This window comes from Saimiri boliviensis, assembly GCF_048565385.1.
Source record: "Saimiri boliviensis isolate mSaiBol1 chromosome 16 unlocalized genomic scaffold, mSaiBol1.pri SUPER_16_unloc_2, whole genome shotgun sequence".
In the NCBI taxonomy this organism is placed as follows: Eukaryota; Metazoa; Chordata; class Mammalia; order Primates; family Cebidae; genus Saimiri; species Saimiri boliviensis.
The window spans coordinates 396,509-423,485 of record NW_027412500.1 but is presented as its reverse complement, the minus strand read 5'-3'; positions in this window follow the sequence as shown (position 1 = coordinate 423,485).

Here is a 26,977-nt window from a genome sequence, read left to right as displayed (position 1 = left end):
ATTCTCCAAAGAAAGGGTTTCTGAACTGCTGCAAACACACAGCAGTTTAACTCTGGAACTTGAATACACGCATTGACAACCATTCTGCTAGATAGCTCCGTTTTGGTTTTAGAGCAACGTATTTCTCTTTACAGCCTGTTCTCCCATCCACTCTGGAATGTCCAAACGCAGCTTTTAGAAGAAACGTGTTTCTTCCTCGCTGAATCTAAACATATATGTAACTTCCTAAAAGGAGCCAACACACAGCAAATGAGTTCGTAATAAGCGGGTCTTCTGTGTTTAAAACGCATTCTTACTGCTAACTCTCATAAGCGTCTCTGGGGCGGGAAAAGACTTTTTCTGCATTATCCAAAGAAAGGGTTTCTGAACTGCTGCAAACACACGACAGTATAACTCTGGAAGTTGAATACACACATTGACAACCATTCTGCTAGATAGCTCCGTTTTGGTTTTAGAGCAAGGTATTTCTCTTTACAGCCTGTTCTCCCATCCACTCTGGGATGTCCAAACGCAGCTTTTATAAGAAACGTGTTTCTACCTCGCTGAATGTAAACATAGATGCAACTTCCTAAAAGGAACCAACACACAGCAGATGACTTCGTAAGAAGCGAGTCTTCTGTGTTTTAAACGCATTATTACTGCTAACTCTTATATGCGTCTCTAGTGCTGGAAATGACTGTTTCTGCATTCTCCAAAGAAAGGGTTTCTGAACTGCTGCAAACACACATCAGTTTATCTCTAGCTGTTGAATACACACATTGACAACCATTCTGCTAGATAGCTTCGTTTTGGTTTTAGAGCAAGGTATTTCTCTTTACAGCCTGTTCTCCCATCCACTCTGGAATGTCCAAACGCAGCTTTTAGAAGAAACGTGATTCTACCTCGCTGAATCTAAACATAGATGCAACTTCCTAAAAGGAACCAACACACAGCAGATGAGTTCGTAAGAAGCGGGTCTTCTGTGTTTTAAACGCATTCTTACTACTAACTCTTATAAGCGACTCTAGGGCTGGAGAAGACAGTTTCTGCATTCTCCAAAGAAAGGGTTTCTGAACTGCTGCAAACACACGTCAGTTTAACTCTGGAAGTTGAATACACACATTGACAACCATTCTGCTAGATAGCTCCGTTTTCGTTTTAGAGCAAGGTATTTCTCTTTACAGCCTGTTCTCCCATCCACTCTGGAATGTCCAAACGCAGCTTTTAGAAGAAACGTGTTTCTACCTCGCTGAATGTAAACATAGATGCAACTTCCTAAAAGGAACCAACACACAGCAGATGACTTCGTAAGAAGCGGGTCTTCTGTGTTTTAAACGCATTATTACTGCTAACTCTAATATGCGTCTCTAGGGCTGGAAATGACTGTTTCTGCATTCTCCAAAGAAAGGGTTTCTGAACTGCTGCAAACACACATCAGTTTAACTCTGGAAGTTGAATACACACATTGACAACCATTCTGCTAGATAGCTCCGTTTTGGTTTTAGAGCAAGGTATTTCTCTTTACAGCCTGTTCTCCCATCCACTCTGGAATGTCCAAACGCAGCTTTTAGAAGAAACGTGTTTCTTCCTCACTGAATCTAAACATAGATGCAACTTCCTAAAAGGAACCAACACACAGAAGATGAGTTCGTAAGAAGCGGGTGTTCTGTGTTTTAAAAGCATTCTTACTGTTAACTCTTATATGTGTCTCTAGGGCTAGAAATGACGGTTTCTGCATTCTGCAAAGAAAGGGTTTCTGAACTGCTGCAATCACACATATGTTTATCTCTGGAAGTTGAATACACACATTGACAACCATTCTGCTAGATAGCTCCGTTTTGGTTTTAGAGCAAGGTATTTCTCTTTACAGCCTGTTCTCCCATCCACTCTGGAATATCCAAACGCAGCTTTTAGAAGAAACGTGTTTCTTCCTCGCTGAATCTAAACATAGATGCAACTTCCTAAAAGGAACCAACACACAGAAGATGAGTTCGTAAGAAGCGGGTCTTCTGTGTTTTAAACGCATTCTTACTCCTAACTCTCATAAGCGTCTCTGGGGCGGGAAAAGACTTTTTCTGCATTCTCCAAAGAAAGGGTTTCTAAACTGCTGCAAGCACACGTCAGTTTAACTCTGGAAGTTGAATACACACATTGACAACCATTCTGCTAGATAGCTCCGCTTTGGTTTTAGAGCAAGGTATTTCTCTTTACAGCCTGTTCTCCCATCCACTCTGGAATGTCCAAACGCAGCTTTTAGAAGAAACGTGTTTCTACCTCGCTGAATCTAAACATAGATGCAACTTAATAAAAGGAACCAACACATAGCAGATGACTTCGTAAGAAGCGGGTCTTCTGTGTTTTAAACGCATTATTACTGCTAACTCTTATATGCGTCTCTAGGGCTGGAAATGACTGTTTCTGCATTCTCCAAAGAAAGGGTTTCTGAACTGCTGCAAACACACATCAGTTTAACTCTAGCTGTGGAATACACACATTGACACCCATTCTGCTAGATAGCTCCGTTTTGGTTTTAGAGCAAGTGTTTCTCTTTACAGCCTGTTCTCCAATCCACTCTGGAATGTCCAAACGCAGCTTTTAGAAGAAACGTGATTCTACCTCGCTGAATCTAAACATAGATGCAACTTCCTAAAAGGAACCAACACACAGCAGATGAGTTCGTAAGAAGCGGGTCTTCTGTGTTTTAAATGCATTCTTACTACTAACTCTTATAAGCGTCTCTAGGGCGGGAAAAGACAGTTTCTGCATTCTCCAAAGAAAGGGTTTCTGAACTGCTGCAAACACATATCAGTTTAGCTCTGGAAGTTGAATACACAAATTGACAACCATTCTGCTAGATAGCTCCGTTTTGGATTTAGAGCAAGGTATTTCTCTTTACAGCCTGTTCTCCCATCCACTCTGGAATGTTCAAACGCAGCTTTTAGAAGAAACGTGTTTCTTCCTCGCTGAATCTAAACATATATGTAACTTCCTAAAAGGAGCCAACACACAGCAGATGAGTTCGTAATAAGCGGGTCTTCTGTGTTTTAAACGCATTCTTACTGCTAACTCTCATAAGCGTCTCTGGGGCGGGAAAGGACTTTTTCTGCATTCTCCAAAGAAAGGGTTTCTGAACTGCTGCAAACACACGTCAGTTTAACTCTGGAAGTTGAATACACACATTGACAAGCATTCTGCTAGATAGCTCCGTTTTGGTTTTAGAGAAAGGTATTTCTCTTTACAGCCTGTTCTCCCATCCACTCTGGAATGTCCAAACGCAGCTTTTAGAAGAAACGTGTTTCTACCTCGCTGAATGTAAACATAGATGCAACTTCCTAAAAGGAACCAACACACAGCAGATGACTTCGTAAGAAGCGAGTCTTCTGTGTTTTAAACGCATTATTACTGCTAACTCTTATATGCGTCTCTAGGGCTGGAAATGACTGTTTCTGCATTCTCCAAAGAAAGGGTTTCTGAACTGCTGCAAACACACATCAGTTTATCTCTAGCTGTTGAATACACACATTGACAACAATTCTGCTAGATAGATCCGTTTTGGTTTTAGAGCAAGCTATTTCTCTTTACAGCCTGTTCTCCCATCCACTCTGGAATGTCCAAACGCAGCTTTTAGAAGAAACGTGTTTCTACCTCGCTGAATCTAAACAAAGATGCAATTTCCTAAAAGGAACCAACACACAGAAGATGAGTTCGTAAGAAGCGGGTCTTCTGTGTTTTAAACACATTCTTACTACTAACTCTTATAAGCTACTCTAGGGCGGGAGAAGACGGTTTCTGCATTCTCCAAAGAAAGGGTTTCTGAACTGCTGCAAACACACGTCAGTTTAACTCTGGTAGTTGAATACACACATTGACAACCATTCTGCTAGATAGCTCCGTTTTGGTTTTAGAGCAAGGTATTTCTCTTTACAGGCTGTTCTCCCATCCACTCTGGAATGTCAAAACGCAGCTTTTAGAAGGAACGTGATTCTACCTCGCTGAATCTAAACATAGATGCAACTTCCTAAAAGGAACCAACACACAGCAGATGAGTTCGTAAGAAGCGGGTCTTCTGTGTTTTAAACGCATTCTTACTACTAACTCTTATAAGCGTCTCTAGGGCGGGAAAAGACAGTTTCTGCATTCTCCAAAGAAAGGGTTTCTGATCTGCTGCAAACACACGTCAGTTTAACTCTGGAAGTTGAATACACACATTGACAACCATTCTGCTACATAGCTCCGTTTTGGTTTTAGAGCCAGGTATTTCTCTTTACAGCCTGTTCTCCCATCCACTCTGGAATGTCCAAACGCAGCTTTTAGAAGAAACGTGTTTCTTTTTCGCTGAATCTAAACATAGATGTAACTTCCTAAAAAGAACCAACACACAGCAGATGAGTTCGTAAGAAGCGGGTCTTCTGTGTTTTAAACGCATTCTTACTGCTAACTCTTTTAAGCGTCTCTAGGGCGGGAAAAGACTGTTTCTGCATTCTCCAAAGAAAGGGTTTCTGAACTGCTGCAAACACACAGCAGTTTAACTCTGGAATTTGAATACACGCATTGACAACCATTCCGCTAGATAGCTCCGTTTTGGTTTTAGAGCAACGTATTTCTCTTTACAGCCTGTTCTCCCATCCACTCTGGAATGTCCAAACGCAGCTTTTAGAAGAAACGTATTTCTACCTCGCTGAATCTAAACATAGATGGAACTTTCTAAAAGGAACCAACACACAACAGATGAGTTCGTAAGAAGCGGGTCTTCTGTGTTTTAAACGCATTCTTACTGCTAACTCTTATAAGCGTCTCTAGGGCTGGAAAAGACTGTTTCTGCATTATTTAAAGAAAGGGTTTCTGAACTGCTGCAAACACACATCAGTTTAACTCTGGTAGTTGAATACACTCATTGACAACCATTCTGCTAGATAGCTCCGTTTTGGTTTTAGAGCAAGGTATTTCTCTTTACAGCCTGTTCTCCCATCCACTCTGGAATGTCCAAACGCAGCTTTTAGAAGAAACGTGATTCTACCTCGCTGAATCTAAACATAGATGCAACTTCCTAAAAGGAACCAACACACAGCAGATGACTTCGTAAGAAGCGGGTCTTCTGTGTTTTAAACGCATTCTTACTACTAACTCTTATAAGCGTCTCTAGGGCGGGAACAGACAGTTTCTGCATTCTCCAAAGAAAGGGTTTCTGAACTGCTGCAAACACACATCAGTTTAACTCTTTAAGTTGAATAAACACATTGACAACCATTCTGCTAGATAGCTCCGTTTTGGTTTTAGAGCAAGTATTTCTCTTTACAGCCTGTTCTCCCATCCACTCTGGAATGTCCAAACGCAGCTTTTAGAAGAAACGTGATTCTACCTCGCTGAATCTAAACATAGATGCAACTTCCTAAAAGGAACCAACACACAGCAGATGAGTTCGTAAGAAGCGGGTCTTCTGTGTTTTAAACGCATTCTTATTGCTAACTCTCATAAGCGTCTCTGTGGCGGGAAAAGACTTTTTCTGCATTCTCCAAAGAAAGGGTTTCTGAACTGCTGCAAACACACGTCAGTTTAACTCTGGAACTTGAATACACACATTGACAACCATTCTGCTAGATAGCTCCGTTTTGGTTTTAGAGCAAGGTATTTCTCTTTACAGCCTGTTCTCCCATCCACTCTGGAATGTCCAAACGCAGCTTTTAGAAGAAACGTGTTTCTACCTCGCTGAATGTAAACATAGATGCAACTTCCTTTAAGGAACCAACACATAGCAGATGACTTCGTAAGAAGCGGGCCTTCTGTGTTTTAAACGCATTATTACTGCTAACTCTTATATGCGTCTCTAGGGCTGGAAATGACTGTTTCTGCATTCTTCAAAGAAAGGGTTTCTAAACTGCTGCAAACACACAGCAGTTTAACTCTGGAATTTGAATACACACATTGACAACCATTCTGCTAGATAGCTCCGTTTTGGTTTTAGAGCAAGGTATTTCTCTTTACAGCCTGTTCTCCCATCCACTCTGGAATGTCAAAACGCAGCTTTTAGAAGAAACGTGTTTCTACCTCGCTGAATCTAAACATAGATGCAACTTCCTAAAAGGAACCAACACACAGCAGATGAGTTCGTAAGAAGCCGGTCTTCTGTGTTTTAAACGCATTCTTACTGCTAACTCTTATAAGCGTCTCTCGGGCGGGAAAAGACTGTTTCTGCATTCTCCAAAGAAAGGGTTTCTGAACTGCTGCAAACACACAGCAGTTTAACTCTGGAACTTGAATACACGCATTGACAACCATTCTGCTAGATAGCTCCGTTTTGGTTTTAGAGCAACGTATTTCTCTTTACAGCCTGTTCTCCCATCCACTCTGGGATGTCCAAACGCAGCTTTTATAAGAAACGTGTTTCTACCTCGCTGAATGTAAACATAGATGCAACTTCCTAAAAGGAACCAACACACAGCAGATGACTTCGTAAGAAGCGAGTCTTCTGTGTTTTAAACGCATTATTACTGCTAACTCTTATATGCGTCTCTAGGGCTGGAAATGACTGTTTCTGCATTCTCCAAAGAAAGGGTTTCTGAACTGCTGCAAACACACATCAGTTTATCTCTAGCTGTTGAATACACACATTGACAACCATTCTGCTAGATAGCTTCGTTTTGGTTTTAGAGCAAGGTATTTCTCTTTACAGCCTGTTCTCCCATCCACTCTGGAATGTCCAAACGCAGCTTTTAGAAGAAACGTGATTCTACCTCGCTGAATCTAAACATAGATGCAACTTCCTAAAAGGAACCAACACACAGCAGATGAGTTCGTAAGAAGCGGGTCTTCTGTGTTTTAAACGCATTCTTACTACTAACTCTTATAAGCGACTCTAGGGCTGGAGAAGACAGTTTCTGCATTCTCCAAAGAAAGGGTTTCTGAACTGCTGCAAACACACGTCAGTTTAACTCTGGAAGTTGAATACACACATTGACAACCATTCTGCTAGATAGCTCCGTTTTCGTTTTAGAGCAAGGTATTTCTCTTTACAGCCTGTTCTCCCATCCACTCTGGAATGTCCAAACGCAGCTTTTAGAAGAAACGTGTTTCTACCTCGCTGAATGTAAACATAGATGCAACTTCCTAAAAGGAACCAACACACAGCAGATGACTTCGTAAGAAGCGGGTCTTCTGTGTTTTAAACGCATTATTACTGCTAACTCTAATATGCGTCTCTAGGGCTGGAAATGACTGTTTCTGCATTCTCCAAAGAAAGGGTTTCTGAACTGCTGCAAACACACATCAGTTTAACTCTGGAAGTTGAATACACACATTGACAACCATTCTGCTAGATAGCTCCGTTTTGGTTTTAGAGCAAGGTATTTCTCTTTACAGCCTGTTCTCCCATCCACTCTGGAATGTCCAAACGCAGCTTTTAGAAGAAACGTGTTTCTTCCTCGCTGAATCTAAACATAGATGCAACTTCCTAAAAGGAACCAACACACAGAAGATGAGTTCGTAAGAAGCGGGTGTTCTGTGTTTTAAAAGCATTCTTACTGTTAACTCTTATATGTGTCTCTAGGGCTAGAAATGACGGTTTCTGCATTCTCCAAAGAAAGGGTTTCTGAACTGCTGCAATCACACATATGTTTATCTCTGGAAGTTGAATACACACATTGACAACCATTCTGCTAGATAGCTCCGTTTTGGTTTTAGAGCAAGGTATTTCTCTTTACAGCCTGTTCTCCCATCCACTCTGGAATATCCAAACGCAGCTTTTAGAAGAAACGTGTTTCTTCCTCGCTGAATCTAAACATAGATGCAACTTCCTAAAAGGAACCAACACACAGAAGATGAGTTCGTAAGAAGCGGGTCTTCTGTGTTTTAAACGCATTCTTACTCCTAACTCTCATAAGCGTCTCTGGGGCGGGAAAAGACTTTTTCTGCATTCTCCAAAGAAAGGGTTTCTAAACTGCTGCAAGCACACGTCAGTTTAACTCTGGAAGTTGAATACACACATTGACAACCATTCTGCTAGATAGCTCCGCTTTGGTTTTAGAGCAAGGTATTTCTCTTTACAGCCTGTTCTCCCATCCACTCTGGAATGTCCAAACGCAGCTTTTAGAAGAAACGTGTTTCTACCTCGCTGAATCTAAACATAGATGCAACTTAATAAAAGGAACCAACACATAGCAGATGACTTCGTAAGAAGCGGGTCTTCTGTGTTTTAAACGCATTATTACTGCTAACTCTTATATGCGTCTCTAGGGCTGGAAATGACTGTTTCTGCATTCTCCAAAGAAAGGGTTTCTGAACTGCTGCAAACACACATATGTTTAACTCTAGCTGTGGAATACACACATTGACACCCATTCTGCTAGATAGCTCCGTTTTGGTTTTAGAGCAAGTGTTTCTCTTTACAGCCTGTTCTCCAATCCACTCTGGAATGTCCAAACGCAGCTTTTAGAAGAAACGTGATTCTACCTCGCTGAATCTAAACATAGATGCAACTTCCTAAAAGGAACCAACACACAGCAGATGAGTTCGTAAGAAGCGGGTCTTCTGTGTTTTAAATGCATTCTTACTACTAACTCTTATAAGCGTCTCTAGGGCGGGAAAAGACAGTTTCTGCATTCTCCAAAGAAAGGGTTTCTGAACTGCTGCAAACACATATCAGTTTAGCTCTGGAAGTTGAATACACAAATTGACAACCATTCTGCTAGATAGCTCCGTTTTGGATTTAGAGCAAGGTATTTCTCTTTACAGCCTGTTCTCCCATCCACTCTGGAATGTTCAAACGCAGCTTTTAGAAGAAACGTGTTTCTTCCTCGCTGAATCTAAACATATATGTAACTTCCTAAAAGGAGCCAACACACAGCAGATGAGTTCGTAATAAGCGGGTCTTCTGTGTTTTAAACGCATTCTTACTGCTAACTCTCATAAGCGTCTCTGGGGCGGGAAAGGACTTTTTCTGCATTCTCCAAAGAAAGGGTTTCTGAACTGCTGCAAACACACGTCAGTTTAACTCTGGAAGTTGAATACACACATTGACAAGCATTCTGCTAGATAGCTCCGTTTTGGTTTTAGAGCAAGGTATTTCTCTTTACAGCCTGTTCTCCCATCCACTCTGGAATGTCCAAACGCAGCTTTTAGAAGAAACGTGTTTCTACCTCGCTGAATGTAAACATAGATGCAAATTCCTAAAAGGAACCAACACACAGCAGATGACTTCGTAAGAAGGGGGTCTTCTGTGTTTTAAATGCATTATTACTGCTAACTCTTATATGCGTCTCTAGGGCTGGAAATGACTGTTTCTGCATTCTCCAAAGAAAGGGTTTCTGAACTGCTGCAAACACACATCAGTTGAACTCTAGCTGTTGAATACACACATTGACAACCATTCTGCTAGATAGCTCCGTTTTGGTTTTAGAGCAAGGTATTTCTCTTTACAGCCTGTTCTCCCATCCACTCTGGAATGTCCAAACGCAGCTTTTAGAAGAAACGTGTTTCTTCCTCGCTGAATCTAAACATAGATGCAACTTCCTAAAAGGAACCAACACACAGAAGATGAGTTCGTAAGAAGCGGATGTTCTGTGTTTTATACGCATTCTTACTGCTAACTCTTATATGCGTCTCTAGGGCTGGAAATGACGGTTTCTGCATTCTCCAAAGAAAGGGTTTCTGAACTGCTGCAAATACTCATCGGTTTAACTCTGGAATTTGAATACACACATTGACAACCATTCTGCTAGATAGCTCCGTTTTGGTTTTAGAGCAAGGTATTTCTCTTTACAACCTGTTCTCCCATCCACTCTGGAATATCCAAACGCAGCTTTTAGAAGAAACGTGTTTCTTCCTCGCTGAATCTAAACATAGATGCAGCTTCCTAAAAGGAACCAAGAAACAAAAGATGAGTTCGTAAGAAGCGGGTCTTCTGTGTTTTAAAAGCATTCTTACTGCTAACTCTTATAAGCGTCTCTAGGGCTGGAAAAGACTGTTTCTGCATTATTTAAAGAAAGGGTTTCTGAACTGCTGCAAACACACATCAGTTTAACTCTGGAAGTTGAATACACACATTGACAACCATTCTGCTAGATAGCTCCGTTTTGGTTTTAGAGCAAGGTATTTCTCTTTACAGCCTGTTCTCCCATCCACTGTGGAATGTCCAAAAGCAGCTTATAGAAGAAACGTGTTTCTACCTCGCTGAATCTAAACATAGATGTAACTTCCTAAAAGGAACCAACACACAGCAGATGAGTTCGTAAGAAGCGGGTCTTCTTTGTTTTAAACGCATTCTTACGGCTAACTCTTATATGCGTCTCTAGGGTTGGAAATTACTGTTTCTGCATTCTCCAAAGAAAGGGTTTCTTAACTGCTGCAAACACACATCAGTTTAACTCTAGCTGTGGAATAGACACATTGACAACCATTCTGCTAGACAGCTTCGTTTTGGTTTTAGAGCAAGGTATTTCTCTTTACAGCCTATTCTCCCATCCACTCTGGAATGTCCAAACGCAGCTTTTAGAAGAAACGTGTTTCTACCTCGCTGAATCTAAACATAGATGCAACTTCCTAAAAGGAACCAACACACATCAGATGAGTTCGTAAGAAGCGGGTCTTCTGTGTTTTAAACGCATTCTTACTGCTAACTCTTATAAGCGTCTCTGGGGCGGGAAAGGACTTTTTCTGCATTCTCCAAAGAAAGGGTTTCTGAACTGCTGCAAACACACGTCAGTTTAACTCTGGAAGTTGAATACACACATTGAAAAGCATTCTGCTAGATAGCTCCGTTTTGGTTTTAGAGCAAGGTATTTCTCTTTACAGCCTGTTCTCCCATCCACTCTGGAATGTCCAAACGCAGCTTTTAGAAGAAACGTGTTTCTTCCTCGCTGAATCTAAACATAGATGCAACATCCTAAAAGGAACCAACACACAGAAGATCAGTTCGTAAGAAGCGGATGTTCTGTGTTTTAAACGCATTCTTACTGCTAACTCTTATATGCGTCTCTAGGGCTGGAAATGACGGTTTCTGCATTCTCCAAAGAAAGGGTTTCTGAACTGCTGCAAATACTCATCGGTTTAACTCTGGAAGTTGAATACACACATTGACAACCATTCTGCTAGATAGCTCCGTTTTGGTTTTAGAGCAAGGTATTTCTCTTTACAGCCTGTTCTCCCATCCACTCTGGAATGTCCAAACGCAGCTTTTAGAGGAGACGTGTTTCTTCCTCGCTGAATCTAAACATAGATGCAGCTTCCTAAAAGGAACCAACACACAACAGATGAGTTCGTAAGAAGCGGGTCTTCGGTGTTTTAAAAGCATTCTTACTGCTAACTCTTATATGCGTCTCTAGGGCTAGAAATGACGGTTTCTGCATTCTCCAAAGAAAGGGTTTCTGAACTGCTGCAATCACACATATGTTTATCTCTGGAAGTTGAATACACACATTGACAACCATTCTGCTAGATAGCTCCGTTTTGGTTTTAGAGCAAGGTATTTCTCTTTACAGCCTGTTCTCCCATCCACTCTGGAATATCCAAACGCAGCTTTTAGAAGAAACGTGTTTCTTCCTCGCTGAATCTAAACATAGATGCAACTTCCTAAAAGGAACCAAAACACAGAAGATGAGTTCGTAAGAAGCGGGTGTTCTGTGTTTTAAACGCATTCTTACTGCTAACTCTTATATGCTTCTCTAGGGCTGGAAATGACGGTTTCTGCATTCTCCAAAGAAAGGGTTTCTGAACTGCTGCAAACACACATCAGTTTAACTCTGGAAGTTGAATACACACATTGACAACCATGCTGCTAGATAGCTCCGTTTTGGTTTTAGAGCAAGGTATTTCTTTTTACAGCCTGTTCTCCAATCCAATGTGGAATGTCCAAAAGCAGCTTATAGAAGAAACGTGTTTCTACCTCGCTGAATCTAAACATAGATGCAACTTCCTAAAAGGAACCAACACACAGCAGATGAGTTCGTAAGAAGTGGGTCTTCTGTGTTTTAAACGCATTCTTACTACTAACTCTTATAAGCGACTCTAGGGCGGGAGAAGACAGTTTCTGCATTCTCCAAAGAAAGGGTTTCTGAACTGCTGCAAACACACGTCAGTTTAACTCTGGAAGTTGAATACACACATTGACAACCATTCTGCTAGATAGCTCCGTTTTCGTTTTAGAGCAAGGTATTTCTCTTTACAGCCTGTTCTCCCATCCACTCTGGAATGTCCAAACGCAATTTTAGAAGAAACGTGTTTCTACCTCGCTGAATGTAAACATAGATGCAACTCCCTAAAAGGAACCAACACACAGCAGATGACTTCGTAAGAAGCGGGTCTTCTGTGTTTTAAACGCATTAATACTGCTAATTCTAATATGCGTCTCTAGGGCTGGAAATGACTGTTTCTGCATTCTCCAAAGAAAGGGTTTCTGAACTGCTGCAAACACACATCAGTTTAACTCTAGCTGTTGAATACACACATTGACAACCATTCTGCTAGATAGCTCCGTTTTGGTTTTAGAGCAAGGTATTTCTCTTTACAGCCTATTCTCCCATCCACTCTGGAATGTCCAAACGCAGCTTTTAGAAGAAACGTGTTTCTTCCTCGCTGAATCTAAACATAGATGCAACTTCCTAAAAGGAACCAACACACAGAAGATGAGTTCGTAAGAAGCGGGTGTTCTGTGTTTTAAAAGCATTCTTACTGTTAACTCTTATATGCGTCTCTAGGGCTAGAAATGACGGTTTCTGCATTCTCCAAAGAAAGGGTTTCTGAACTTCTGCAATCACACATATGTTTATCTCTGGAAGTTGAATACACACATTGACAACCATTCTGCTAGATAGCTCCGTTTTGGTTTTAGAGCAAGGTATTTTTCTTTACAGCCTGTTCTCCCATCCACTCTGGAATATCCAAACGCAGCTTTTAGAAGAAACGTGTTTCTTCCTCGCTGAATCTAAACATAGATGCAACTTCCTAAAAGGAACCAACACACAGCAGATGAGTTCGTAAGAAGCGGGTCTTCTGTGTTTTAAACGCATTCTTATTGCTAACTCTCATAAGCGTCTCTGGGGCGGGAAAAGACTTTTTCTGCATTCTCCAAAGAAAGGGTTTCTGAACTGCTGCAAGCACACGTCAGTTTAACTCTGGAAGTTGAATACACACATTGACAACCATTCTGCTAGATAGCTCCGTTTTGGTTTTAGAGCAAGGTATTTCTCTTTACAGCCTGTTCTCCCATCCACTCTGGAATGTCCAAACGCAGCTTTTAGAAGAAACGTGTTTCTACCTCGCTGAATCTAAACATAGATGCAACTTAATAAAAGGAACCAACACATAGCAGATGACTTCGTAAGAAGCGGGTCTTCTGTGTTTTAAACGCATTATTACTGCTAACTCTTATATGCGTCTCTAGGGCTGGAAATGACTGTTTCTGCATTCTCCAAAGAAAGGGTTTCTGAACTGCTGCAAACACACATCAGTTTAACTCTAGCTGTGGAATACACACATTGACAACCATTCTGCTAGATAGCTCCGTTTTGTTTTTAGAGCAAATGTTTCTCTTTACAGCCTGTTCTCCCATCCACTCTGGAATGTCCAAACGCAGCTTTTAGAAGAAACGTGTTTCTACCTCGCTGAATCTAAACATAGATGCAACTTCCTAAAAGGAACCAACACACAGCAGATGAGTTCGGAAGAAGCGGGTCTTCTGTGTTTTAAACGCATTCTTACTGCTAACTCTTATAAGCGTCTCTAGGGCGGGAAAAGACTGTTTCTGCATTCTCCAAAGAAAGGGTTTCTGAACTGCTGCAAACACACAGCAGTTTAACTCTGGAACTTGAATACACGCATTGACAACCATTCTGCTAGATAGCTCCGTTTTGGTTTTAGAGCAACGTATTTCTCTTTACAGCCTGTTCTCCCATCCACTGTGGAATGTCCAAACGCAGCTTTTAGAAGAAACGTGTTTCTACCTCGCTGAATCTAAACATAGATGGAACTTTCTAAAAGGAACCAACACACAACAGATGAGTTCGTAAGAAGCGGGTCTTCTGTGTTTTAAACGCATTCTTACTGCTAACTCTTATAAGCATCTCTAGGGCGGGAAAAGACTGTTTCTGCATTCTCCAAAGAAAGGGTTTCTGAACTGCTGCAAACACACATCAGTTTAACTCTGGTAGTTGAATACACACATTGACAACCATTCTGCTAGATAGCTCCGTTTTGGTTTTAGAGCAAGGTATTTCTCTTTACAGGCTGTTCTCCCATCCACTCTGGAATTTCCAAACGCAGCTTTTAGAAGAAACGTGATTCTACCTCGCTGAATCTAAACATAGATGCAACTTCCTAAAAGGAACCAACACACAGCAGATGAGTTCGTAAGAAGCGGGTCTTCTGTGTTTTAAACGCATTCTTACTACTAACTCTTATAAGCGTCTCTAGGGCGGGAAAAGACAGTTTCTGCATTCTCCAAAGAAAGGGTTTCTGAACTGCTGCAAACACATATCAGTTTAGCTCTGGAAGTTGAATACACAAATTGACAACCATTCTGCTAGATAGCTCCGTTTTGGTTTTAGAGCAAGGTATTTCTCTTTACAGCCTGTTCTCTTATCCACTCTGGAATGTTCAAACGCAGCTTTTAGAAGAAACGTGTTTCTTCCTCGCTGAATCTAAACATATATGTAACTTCCTAAAAGGAGCCAACACACAGCAGATGAGTTCGTAATAAGCGGGTCTTCTGTGATTTAAACGCATTCTTACTGCTAAGTCTCATAAGCGTCTCTGGAGCGGGAAAGGACTTTTTCATCATTCTCCAAAGAAAGGGTTTCTGAACTGCTGCAAACACACGTCAGTTTAACTCTGGAAGTTGCATACACACATTGACAAGCATTCTGCTAGATAGCTCCGTTTTGGTTTTAGAGCAAGGTATTTCTCTTTACAGCCTGTTCTCCCATCCACTCTGGAATGTCCAAACGCAGCTTTTAGAAGAAACGTGTTTCTACCTCGCTGAATGTAAACATAGATGCAACTTCCTAAAAGGAACCAACACACAGCAGATGACTTCGTAAGAAGGGGGTCTTCTGTGTTTTAAATGCATTATTACTGCTAACTCTTATATGCGTCTCTAGGGCTGGAAATGACTGTTTCTGCATTCTCCAAAGAAAGGGTTTCTGAACTGCTGCAAACACACATATGTTTATCTCTGGAAGTTGAATAAACACATTGACAACCATTCTGCTAGATAGCTCCGTTTTGGTTTTAGAGCAAGGTATTTCTCTTTACAGCCTGTTCTCCCATTCACTCTGGAATATCCAAACGCAGCTTTTAGAAGAAACGTGTTTCTTCCTCGCTGAATCTAAACATAGATGCAACTTCCTAAAAGGAACCAACACACAGCAGATGAGTTCGTAAGAAGCGGGTCTTCTGTGTTTTAAACGCATTCTTACTGCTAACTCTTATATGTCTCTCTAGTGCTAGAAATGACGGTTTCTGCATTCTCCAAAGAAAGGGTTTCTGAACTGCTGCAATCACACATATGTTTATCTCTGGAAGATGAATACACCCATTGACAACCATTCTGCTAGATAGCTCCGTTTTGGTTTTAGAGCAAGGTATTTCTCTTTACAGCCTGTTCTCCCATCCACTCTGGAATATCCAAAGGCAGCTTTTAGAAGAAACGTGTTTCTTCCTCGCTGAATCTAAACATAGATGCAACTTCCTAAAAGGAACCAACACACAGAAGATGAGTTCGTAAGAAGCGGGTCTTCTGGTTTTAAACGCATTCTTACTGCTAACTCTTATATGCGTCTCTAGGGCTGGAAAAGACTGTTTCTGCATTCTCCAAAGAAAGGGTTTCTGAACTGCTGCAAAAACACATCAGTTTAGCTCTGGAAGTTGAATACACACATTGACAACCATTCTGCTAGATAGCTCCGTTTTGGTTTTAGAGCAAGGTATTTCTCTTTACAGCCTGTTCTCCCATCCACTCTGGAATGTCCAAACGCAGCTTTTAGAAGAAACGTGTTTCTACCTCGCTGAATCTAAACATAGATGCAACTTCCTAAAAGGAACCAACACACAGCAGATGAGTTCATAAGAAGCGGGTCTTCTGTGTTTTAAACGCATTCTTACGGCTAACTCTTATATGCGTCACTAGGGTTGGAAATTACTGTTTCTGCATTCTCCAAAGAAAGGGTTTCTGAACTGCTGCAAACACACATCAGTTTTACTCTAGCTGTTGAATACACACATTGACAACCATTCTACTAGATAGCTCCGTTTTCGTTTTAGAGCAAGGTATTTCTCTTTACAGCCTGTTCTCCCATCCACTCTGGAATGTCCAAACGCAGCTTTTAGAAGAAACGTGATTCTACCTTGCTGAATCTAAACATAGATGCAACTTCCTAACAGGAACCAACACACAGCAGATGAGTTCGTAAGAAGCGGGTCTTCTATGTTTTAAACGCATTCTTAGTACTAACTCTTATAAGCGTCTCTAGGGCGGGAAAAGACAGTTTCTGCATTCTCCAAAGAAAGGTTTTCTGAACTGCTGCAAACACACATCAGTTTAGCTCTGGAAGTTGAATACACACATTGACAACCATTCTGCTAGATAGCTCCGTTTTGGTTTTAGAGCAAGGTATTTCTCTTTACAGCCTGTTCTCCCATCCACTGTGGAATGTCCAAACGCAGCTTATAGAAGAAACGTGTTTCTACCTCGCTGAATCTAAACATAGATGCAACTTCCTAAAAGGAACCAACACACAGCAGATGAGTTCGTAAGAAGCGGGTCTTCTGTGTTTTAAACGCATTCTTACGGCTAACTCTTATATGCGTCTCTAGGGTTGGAAATTACTGTTTCTGCATTCTCCAAAGAAAGGGTTTCTGAACTGCTGCAAACACACATCAGTTTAACTCTAGCTGTTGAATTCACACATTGACAACCATTCTGCTAGATAGCTCCGTTTTGGTTTTAGAGCAAGGTATTTCTCTTTACAGCCTGTTCTCCCATCCACTCTGGAATGTCCAAACGCAGCTTTTAGAAGAAACGTGTTTCTTCCTCGCTGAATCTAAACATAGATGCAACTTCCTAAAAGGAACCAACACACAGCAGATGAGTTCATAAGAATCGGGTCTTCTGTGTTTTAAACGCATTCTTACTGCTAACTCTTATATGTCTCTCTAGAACTAGAAATGACGGTTTCTGCATTCTCCAAAGAAAGGGTTTCTGAACTGCTGCAAACACACATCAGTTTAACTCTGGAAGTTGAATAAACACATTGACAACCATTCTGCTAGATAGCTCCGTTTTGGTTTTAGAGCAAGGTATTTCTCTTTACAGCCTGTTCTCCCACCCACTCTGGAATGTCCAAACGCAGCTTTTAGAAGAAACGTGTTTCTTCCTCGCTGAATCTAAACATAGATGTAACTTCCTAAAAGGAACCAACACACAGCAGATGAGTTCGTATTAAGCGGGTCTTCTGTGTTTTAAACGAATTCTTACTGCTAACTCTCATAAGCGTCTCTGGGGCGGAAAAAGACTGTTTCTGCATTCTCCAAAGAAAGGGTTTCTGAACTGCTGCAAACACACGTCAGTTTAACTCTGGAAGTTGAATACACACATTGACAACCATTCTGCTAGATAGCTCCGTTTTGGTTTTAGAGCAAGGTATTTCTCTTTACAGCCTGTTCTCCCATCCACTCTGGAATATCAAAACGCAGCTTTTAGAAGAAACGTGTTTCTTCCTCGCTGAATCTAAACATAGATGCAACTTCCTAAAAGGAACCAACACACAGCAGATGAGTTCGTAAGAAGCGGGTCTTCTGTGTTTTAAACGCATTCTTACTGCTAACTCTTATATGTCTCTCTAGAGCTAGAAATGACGGTTTCTGCATTCTCCAAAGAAAGGGTTTCTGAACTGCTGCAATCACACATATGTTTATCTCTGGAAGATGAATACACACATTGACAACCATTCTGCTAGATAGCTCCGTTTTGGTTTTAGAGCAAGGTATTTCTCTTTACAGCCTGTTCTCCCATCCACTCTGGAATATCCAAACGCAGCTTTTAGAAGAAACGTGTTTCTTCCTCGCTGAATCTAAACATAGATGCAACTTCCTAAAAGGAACCAACACACAGAAGATGAGTTGGTAAGAAGCGGGTGTTCTGTGTTTTAAACGCATTCTTACTGCTAACTCTTATATGCGTCTCTAGGGCTGGAAATGACGGCTTCGGCATTCTCCAAAGAAAGGGTTTCTGAACTACTGCAAACACACATCTGTTTAACTCTGGAAGGTGAATACACACATTGACAACAATTCTGCTAGATAGCTCCGTTTTGGTTTTAGAGCAAGGTATTTCTCTTTACAGCCTGTTCTCCCATCCACTCTGGAATGTCCAAACGCAGCTTTTAGAAGAAAAGTGTTTCTACCTCGCTGAATCTAAACATAGATGCAACTTCCTAAAAAGAACCAACACACAGCAGATGAGTTCGTAAGAAGCGGGTCTTCTGTGTTTTAAACGCATACTTACTGCTAACTCTTATAAGCGTCTCTAGGGCGGGAAAAGACTGTTTCTGTATTCTCCAAAGAAAGGGTTTCTGAACTGCTGCAAACACACATCAGTTTAACTCTGGAACTTGAATACACACATTGACAACCATTCTGCTAGATAGCTCCGTTTTGGTTTTAGAGCAACGTATTTCTCTTTACAGCCTGTTCTCCCATCCACTCTGGAATGTCCAAACGCAGCTATTAGAAGAAAGGTGTTTCTTCCTCGCTGAATCTAAACATAGATGAAACTTAATAAAAGGAACCAACACACAGCAGATGAGTTCGTAAGAAGCGGGTCTTCTGTGTTTTAAACCCATTCTTACTACTAACTCTTATAAGCGTCTCTAGAGCGGGAAAAGACAGTTTCGTCATTCTCCAAAGAAAGGGTCTCTGAACTGCTGCAAACACACATCAGTTTAACTCTGGAAGTTGAATAGACACATTGACAACCATTCTGCTAGATAGCTCCGTTATGGTTTTAGAGCAAGGTATTTCTCTTTACAGCCTGTTCTCCCATCCACTCTGGAATGTCCAAACGCAGCTTTTAGAAGAAACGTGTTTCTACCTCGCTGAATCTAAACATAGATGCAACTTCCTAAAAGGAACCAACACACAGCAGATGACTTCGTAAGAAGCGGGTCTTGTGTGTTTTAAACGCATTCTTACTGCTAAGTCTTATATGTCTCTCTAGGGCTAGAAATAATGGTTTCTGCATTCTCCAAAGCAAGGGTTTCTGAACTGCTGCAAACACACATATGTTTATCTCTGGAAGTTGAATACACACATTGACAACCATTCTGCTAGATAGCTCCGTTTTGGTTTTAGAGCAAGGTATTTCTCTTTACAGCCTGTTCTCCCATCCACTCTGGAATATCCAAACGCAGCTTTTAGAAGAAACGTGTTTCTTCCTCGCTGAATCTAAACATAGATGCAACTTCCTAAAAGGAACCAACACACAGCAGATGAGTTCGTAAGAAGCGGGTCTTCTGTGTTTTAAACGCATTCTTACTGCTAACTTTTATATGTCTCTCTAGGGCTAGAAATGACGGTTTCTGCATTCTCCAAAGAAAGGGTTTCTGAACTGCTGCAATCACACATATGTTTATCTCTGGAAGATGAATACACACATTGACAACCATTCTGCTAGATAGTTCCGTTTTGGTTTTAGAGCAAGGTATTTCTCTTTACAGCCTGTTCTCCCATCCACTCTGGAATGTCCAAACGCAGCTTTTAGAAGAAACGTGTTTCTACCTCGCTGAATCTAAACATAGATGCAACTTCGTTAAAGGAACCAACACACAGCAGATGAGTTCGTAAGAAGCGGGTCTTCTGTGTTTTAAACGCATTCTTACTGCTAACTCTTATAAGCGTCTCTAGGGAGGGAAAAGACTGTTTCTGCATTCTCCAAAGAAAGGGTTTCTGAACTGCTGCACACACACATCAGTTTAACTCTGGAACTTGAATACACACATTGACAACCATTCTGCTAGATAGCTCCGTTTTGGTTTTGGAGCAACGTATTTCTCTTTACAGCCTGTTCTCCAATCCACTCTGGAATGTCCAAACGCAGCTTGTAGAAGAAACGTGTTTCTACCTCGCTGAATCTAAACATAGATGGAACTTCCTAAAAGGAACCAACACACAACAGATGAGTTCGTAAGAAGCGGGTCTTCTGTGTTTTAAACGCATTCTTACTGCTAACTCTTATAAGCGTCTCTATGGCGGGAAAAGACTGTTTCTGCATTCTCCAAAGAAAGGGTTTCTGAACTGCTGCAAACACACATCAGTTTAACTCTGGAAGTTGAATACACACATTGACAACCATTCTGCTAGATAGCTCCGTTTTGGTTTTAGAGCAAGGTATTTCTCTTTACAGCCTGTTCTCCCATCCACTCTGGAATGTCCAAACGCAGCTTTTAGAAGAAACGTGTTTCTTCCTCGCTGAATCTAAACATAGATGTAACTTCCTAAAAGGAACAAACACACAGCAGATGAGTTCGTAATAATCGGGTCTTCTGTGTCTTAAACGCATTCTTACTGCTAACTCTTATATGTGTCTCTAGGACTAGAAATGACGGTTTCTGCATTCTCCAAAGAAAGGGTTTCTGAACTGCTGCAAACACACATATGTTTAACTCTGGAAGTTGAATAAACACATTGACAACCATTCTGCTAGATAGCTCCGTTTTGGTTTGAGAGCAAGGTATTTCTCTTTACATCCTGTTCTCCCATCCACTCTGGAATGTCCAAACGCAGCTTTTAGAAGAAACTTGTTTCTTCCTCGCTGAATCTAAATATAGATGCAACTTCCTAAAAGGAACCAACCCACAGCAGATGAGTTCATAAGAATCGGGTCTTCTGTGTTTTAAACGCATTCTTACTGCTAACTCTTATATGTCTCTCTAGGGCTAGAAATGACGGTTTCTGCATTCTCCAAAGAAAGGGTTTCTGAACTGCTGCAAAGACACATATGTTTATCTCTGGAAGTTGAATAAACACATTGACAACCATTCTGCTAGATAGCTCCGTTTTGGTTTTAGAGCAAGGTATTTCTCTTTACAGCCTGTTCTCCCATCCACTCTGGAATGTCCAAACGCAGCTTTTAGAAGAAACGTGTTTCTTCCTCGCTGAATCTAAACTTAGATGCTACTTCCTAAAAGGAACCAACCCACAGCAGATGAGTTCATAAGAATCGGGTCTTCTGTGTTTTAAACGCATTCTTACTGCTAACTCTTATATGTATCTCTAGGGCTAGAAATGACGGATTCTGCATTCTCCAAAGAAAGGATTTCTGAACTGCTGCAAACACACATCAGTTTAACTCTGGAAGTTGAATACACACATTGACAACCATTCTGTTAGATAGCTCCGTTTTGGTTTTAGAGCAAGGTATTTCTCTTTACAGCCTGTTCTCCCATCCATTCTGGAATGTCCAAACGCAGCTTTTAGAAAAAACGTGTTTCTACCGCGCTGAATGTAAACATAGATGCAACTTCCTAAAATGAACCAACACACAGCAGATGACTTCGTAAGAAGCGGGTCTTCTGTGTTTTAAACGCATTCTTACTGCTAACCCTTATTAGCGTGTCTAGGGCTGGAAATGACTGTTCCTGCATTCTCCAAAGAAAGGGTTTCTGAACTGCTGCAAACACACATCAGTTTAACTCTGGAAGTTGAATACACACGTTGACAACCATTCTGCTAGATAGCTCCGTTTTGGTTTTAGAGCAAGGTATTTCTCTTTACAGCCTGTTCTCCCGTCCACTCTGGAATGTCCAAACGCAGCTTTTAGAAGAAACGTGTTTCCACCTCGCTGAATCTAAACATAGATGCAACTTCCTAAAAGGAACCAACACACAGCAGATGACTTCGTAAGAAGCGGGTCTTCTGTGTTTTAAACGCATTCTTACTGCTAACTCTTATATGCGTCTCTAGGGCTGGAAATGACTGTTTCTGCATTCTCCAAAGAAAGGGATTCTGAACTGCTGCAAACACACATCAGTTTAACTCTAGCTGTTGAATACACACATTGACAACCATTCTGCTAGATAGCTCCGTTTTGGTTTTAGAGCAAGGTATTTCTCTTTACTGCCTGTTCTCCCATCCACTCTGGAATGTCCAAACGCAGCTTTTAGAAGAAACGTGTTTCTACCTCGCTGAATCTAAACATAGATGCAACTTCCTAAAAGGAACCAACACACAGCAGATGACTTCGTAAGAAGCGGGTCTTCTGTGTTTTAAACGCATTCTTACTGCTAACTCTTATAAGCGTCTCTAGGGCGGGAAAAGACTCTTTCTGCATTCTCCAAAGCAAGGGTTTCTGAACTGCTGCAAACACACATCAGTTTAACTCTGGAACTTGAATACACACATTGACAACCAATCTGCTAGATAGCTCCGTTTTGGTTTTAGAGCAACGTATTTCTCTTTACAGCCTGTTCTCCCATCCACTCTGGAATGTCCAAACGCAGCTTTTAGAAGAAACGTGTTTCTTCCTCGCTGAATCTAAACATAGATTTAACTTCCTAAAAGGAACCAACACACAGCAGATGAGTTCGTAATAAGCGGGTCTTCTGTATTTTAAACGAATTCTTACTGCTAACTCTTATATGCGTCTCTAGGGCTAGAAATGACGGTTTCTGCATTCTCCAAAGAAAGGGTTTCTGAACTGCTGCAAACACACATATATTTAACTCTGGAAGTTGAATACACACATTGAAAACCATTCTGCTAGATAGCTCCGTTTTGGTTTTAGAGCAAGGTATTTCTCTTTACAGCCTGTTCTCCCATCCACTCTGGAATGTCCAAACGCAGCTTTTAGAAGAAACGTTTTTCTCCCTCGCTGAATCTAAACATAGATGCAACTTCCTAAAAGGAACCAACGCACAGCAGATGAGTTCATAAGAATCGGGTCTTCTGTGTTTTAAACGCATTCTTACTGCTAACTCTTATATGTCTCTCTAGGGCTAGAAATGACGGTTTCTGCATTCTCCAAAGAAAGGGTTTCTGAACTGCTGCAAACACACGTAAGTTTAACTCTGGAAGTTGAATACACACATTGACAACCATTCTGCTAGATAGCTCCATTTTGGTTTTAGAGCAAGGTATTTCTCTTTACAGCCTGTTCTCCTATCCACTCTGGAATGTCCAAACGCAGCTTTTAGAAGAAACGTGTTTCTACCTCGCTGAATGTAAACATAGATGCAACTTCCTAAAAGGAAAAAACACATAGCAGATGACTTCGTAAGAAGCGGGTCTTCTGTGTTTTAAACGCATTTTTACTGCTAACTCTTATATGCGTCTCTAGCGCTGGAAATGACTGTTTCTGCATTCTCCAAAGAAAGGGTTTCTGAACTGCTGCAAACACACATCAGTTTAACTCTAGCTGTGGAATACACACATTGACAACCATTCTGCTAGATAGCTCCGTTTAGGTTTTAGAGCAAGTATTTCTCTTTACAGCCTGTTCTCCCATCCACTCTGGAATGTCCAAACGCAGCTTTTAGAAGAAACGTGTTTCTCCCTCGCTGAATCTAAACATAGATGCAACGTCCTAAAAGGAACCAACACACAGCAGATTAGTTCGTAAGAAGCGGGTCTTCTGAGTTTTAAACGCATTCTTACTGCTAACTCTTATAAGCGTCCATAGGGCTGGAAAAGACTGTTTCTGCATTCTCCAAAGAAAGGGTTTCTGAACTGCTGCAAACACACAGCAGTTTAACTCTGGAACTTGAATACACACATTGAAAACCATTCTGCTAGATAGCTCCGTTTTGGTTTTAGAGCAACGTATTTCTCTTTACAGCCTGTTCTCCCATCCACTCTGGAATGTCCAAACGCAGCTTTTAGAAGAAACGTGTTTCTACATCGCTGAATCTAAACAAAGATGCAATTTCCTAAAAGGAACCAACACACAGCAGATGAGTTCCTAAGAAGCGGGTCTTCTGTGTTTTAAATGCATTCTTACTGCTAACTCTTATAAGCGTCCATAGGGCTGGAAAAGACTGTTTCTGCATTCTCCAAAGAAAGGGTTTCTGAACTGCTGCAAACACACATCAGTTTAACTCTTTAAGTTGAATACACAAATTGACAACCATTCTGCTAGATATCTCCGTTTTGGTTTTAGAGCAAGGTATTTCTCTTTACAGCCTGTTCTCCCATCCACTCTGCAATGTCCAAACGCAGCTTTTAGAAGAAACGTGATTCTACCTCGCTGAATCTAAACATAGATGCAACTTCCTAAAAGGAACCAACACACAGCAGATGACTTCGAAAGAAGCGGGTCTTCTGTGTTTTAAACGCATTCTTACTACTAACTCTTATAAGCGTCTCTAGGGCGGGAAAAGACAGTTTCTGCATTCTCCAAAGAAAGGGTTTCTGAACTGCTGCAAACACACATCAGTTTAGCTCTGGAAGTTGAATAGACACATTGACAACCATTCTGCTAGATAGCTCCGTTTTGGTTTTAGAGCAAGGTATTTCTCTTTACAGCCTGTTCTCCCATCCACTCTGGAATGTCCAAACGCAGCTTTTAGAAGAAACGTGATTCTACCTCGCTGAATCTAAACATAGATGCAACTTCCTAAAAGGAACTAACACACAACAGATGGGTTTGTAAGAAGCGGGTCTTCTGTGTTTGAAACGCATTCTTACTACTAACTCTTATAAGCGTCTCTAGGGAGGGAAAAGACAGTTTCTGCATTCTCCAAAGAAAGGGTTTCTGAACTGCTGCAAACACACATCAGTTTAGCTCTGGAAGTTGAATAAACACATTGACAACCATTCTGCTAGATAGCTCCGTTTTGGTTTTAGAGCAACGTATTTCTCTTTACAGCCTGTTCTCCCATCCACTCTGGAATGTCCAAACGCAGCTTTTAGAAGAAACGTGTTTCTTCCTCGCTGAATCTAAACATAGATGTAACTTCCTAAAAGGAACCAACACACAGCAGATGAGTTCGTAATAAGCGGGTCTTCTGTATTTTAAACGCATTCCTACTGCTAACTCTTATATGCGTCTCTAGGGCTAGAAATGACGGTTTCTGCATTCTCCAAAGAAAGGGTTTCTGAACTGCTGCAAACACACATATGTTTAACTCTGGAAGTTGAATACACACATTGACAACCATTCTGCTAGATAGCTCCGTTTTGGTTTTAGAGAAGGTATTTCTCTTTACAGCCTGTTCTCCCATCCACTCTGGAATGTCCAAACGCAGCTTTTAGAAGAAACGTGTTTCTTCCTCGCTGAATCTAAACATAGATGTAACTTCCTAAAAGGAAGCAACACACAGCAGATGAGTTCATAAGAATCGGGTCTTCTGTGTTTTAAACGCATTCTTACTGCTAACTCTTATATGTCTCTCTAGGGCTAGAAATGACGGTTTCTGCATTCTCCAAAGAAAGGGTTTCTGAACTGCTGCAAACACACATATGTTTATGTCTGGAAGTTGAATACACACATTGACAACAATTCTGCTAGATAGCTCCGTTTTGGTTTTAGAGCAAGGTATTTCTCTTTACAGCCTGTTCTCCCATCAACTCTGGAATATCCAAACGCAGCTTTTAGAAGAAACGTGTTTCTTCCTCGCTGAATCTAAACATAGATGCAACTTCCTAAAAGGAACCAACACACCGCAGATTAGTTCGTAAGAAGCGGGTCTTCTGTGTTTTAAACGCATTCTTACTGCTAACTCTTATATGTCTCTCTAGGGCTAGAAATGACGGTTTCTGCATTCTCCAAAGAAAGGGTTTCTGAACTGCTGCAATCACACATATGTTTATCTCTGTAAGTTGAATACACACATTGACAACCATTCTGCTAGATAGCTCCGTTTTGGTTTTAGAGCAAGGTATTTCTCTTTACAGCCTGTTCTCCCATCCACTCTGGAATATCCAAACGCAGCTTTTAGAAGAAACGTGTTTCTTCCTCGCTGAATCTAAACATAGATGCAACTTCCTAAAAGGAACCAACACACAGCAGATGAGTTCGTAAGAAGCGGGTCTTCTGTGTTTTAAACGCATTCTTACTGCTAACTCTTATAAGCGTCTCTTGGGCGGGAAAAGACTGTTTCTGCATTCTCCAAAGAAAGGGTTTCTGAACTGCTGCAAACACACATCAGTTCAACTCTGGTAGTTGAATACACACATTGACAACCATTCTGCTAGATAGCTCCGTTTTGGTTTTAGAGCAAGGTATTTCTATTTACAGCCTGTTCTCCCATCCACTCTGGAATGTCCAAACGCAGCTTTTAGAAGAAACGTGTTTCTACCTCGCTGAATCTAAACAAAGATGCAATTTCCTAAAAGGAGCCAACACACAGCAGATGAGTTCCTAAGAAGCGGGTCTTCTGTGTTTTAAATGCATTCTTACTGCTAACTCTTAAAAGCGTCCATAGGGCTGGAAAAGACTGTTTCTGCATTCTCCAAAGAAAGGGTTTCTGAACTGCTGCAAACACACATCAGTTTAACTCTTTAAGTTGAATACACACATTGACAACCATTCTGCTAGATAGCTCCGTTTTGGTTTTAGAGCAAGGTATTTCTCTTTACAGCCTGTTCTCCCATCCACTCTGGAATGTCCAAACGCAGCTTTTAGAAGAAACGTGTTTCTTCCTCGCTGAATCTAAACTTAGATGTAACTTACTAAAAGGAACCAACACACAGCAGATGAATTCGTAATAAGCGGGTCTTCTGTATTTTAAACGAATTCTTACTGCTAACTCTTATATGCGTCTCTAGGGCTAGAAATGACGGTTTCTGCATTCTCCAAAGAAAGGGTTTCTGAACTGCTGCAAACACACATATGTTTAACTCTGGAAGTTGAATACACACATTGAAAACCATTCTGCTAGATAGCTCCGTTTTGGTTTTAGAGAAGGTATTTCTCTTTACAGCCTTTTCTCCCATCCGCTCTGGAATGTCCAAACGCAGCTTTTAGAAGAAACGTGTTTCTTCCTCGCTGAATCTAAACATAGATGCAACTTCCTAAAAG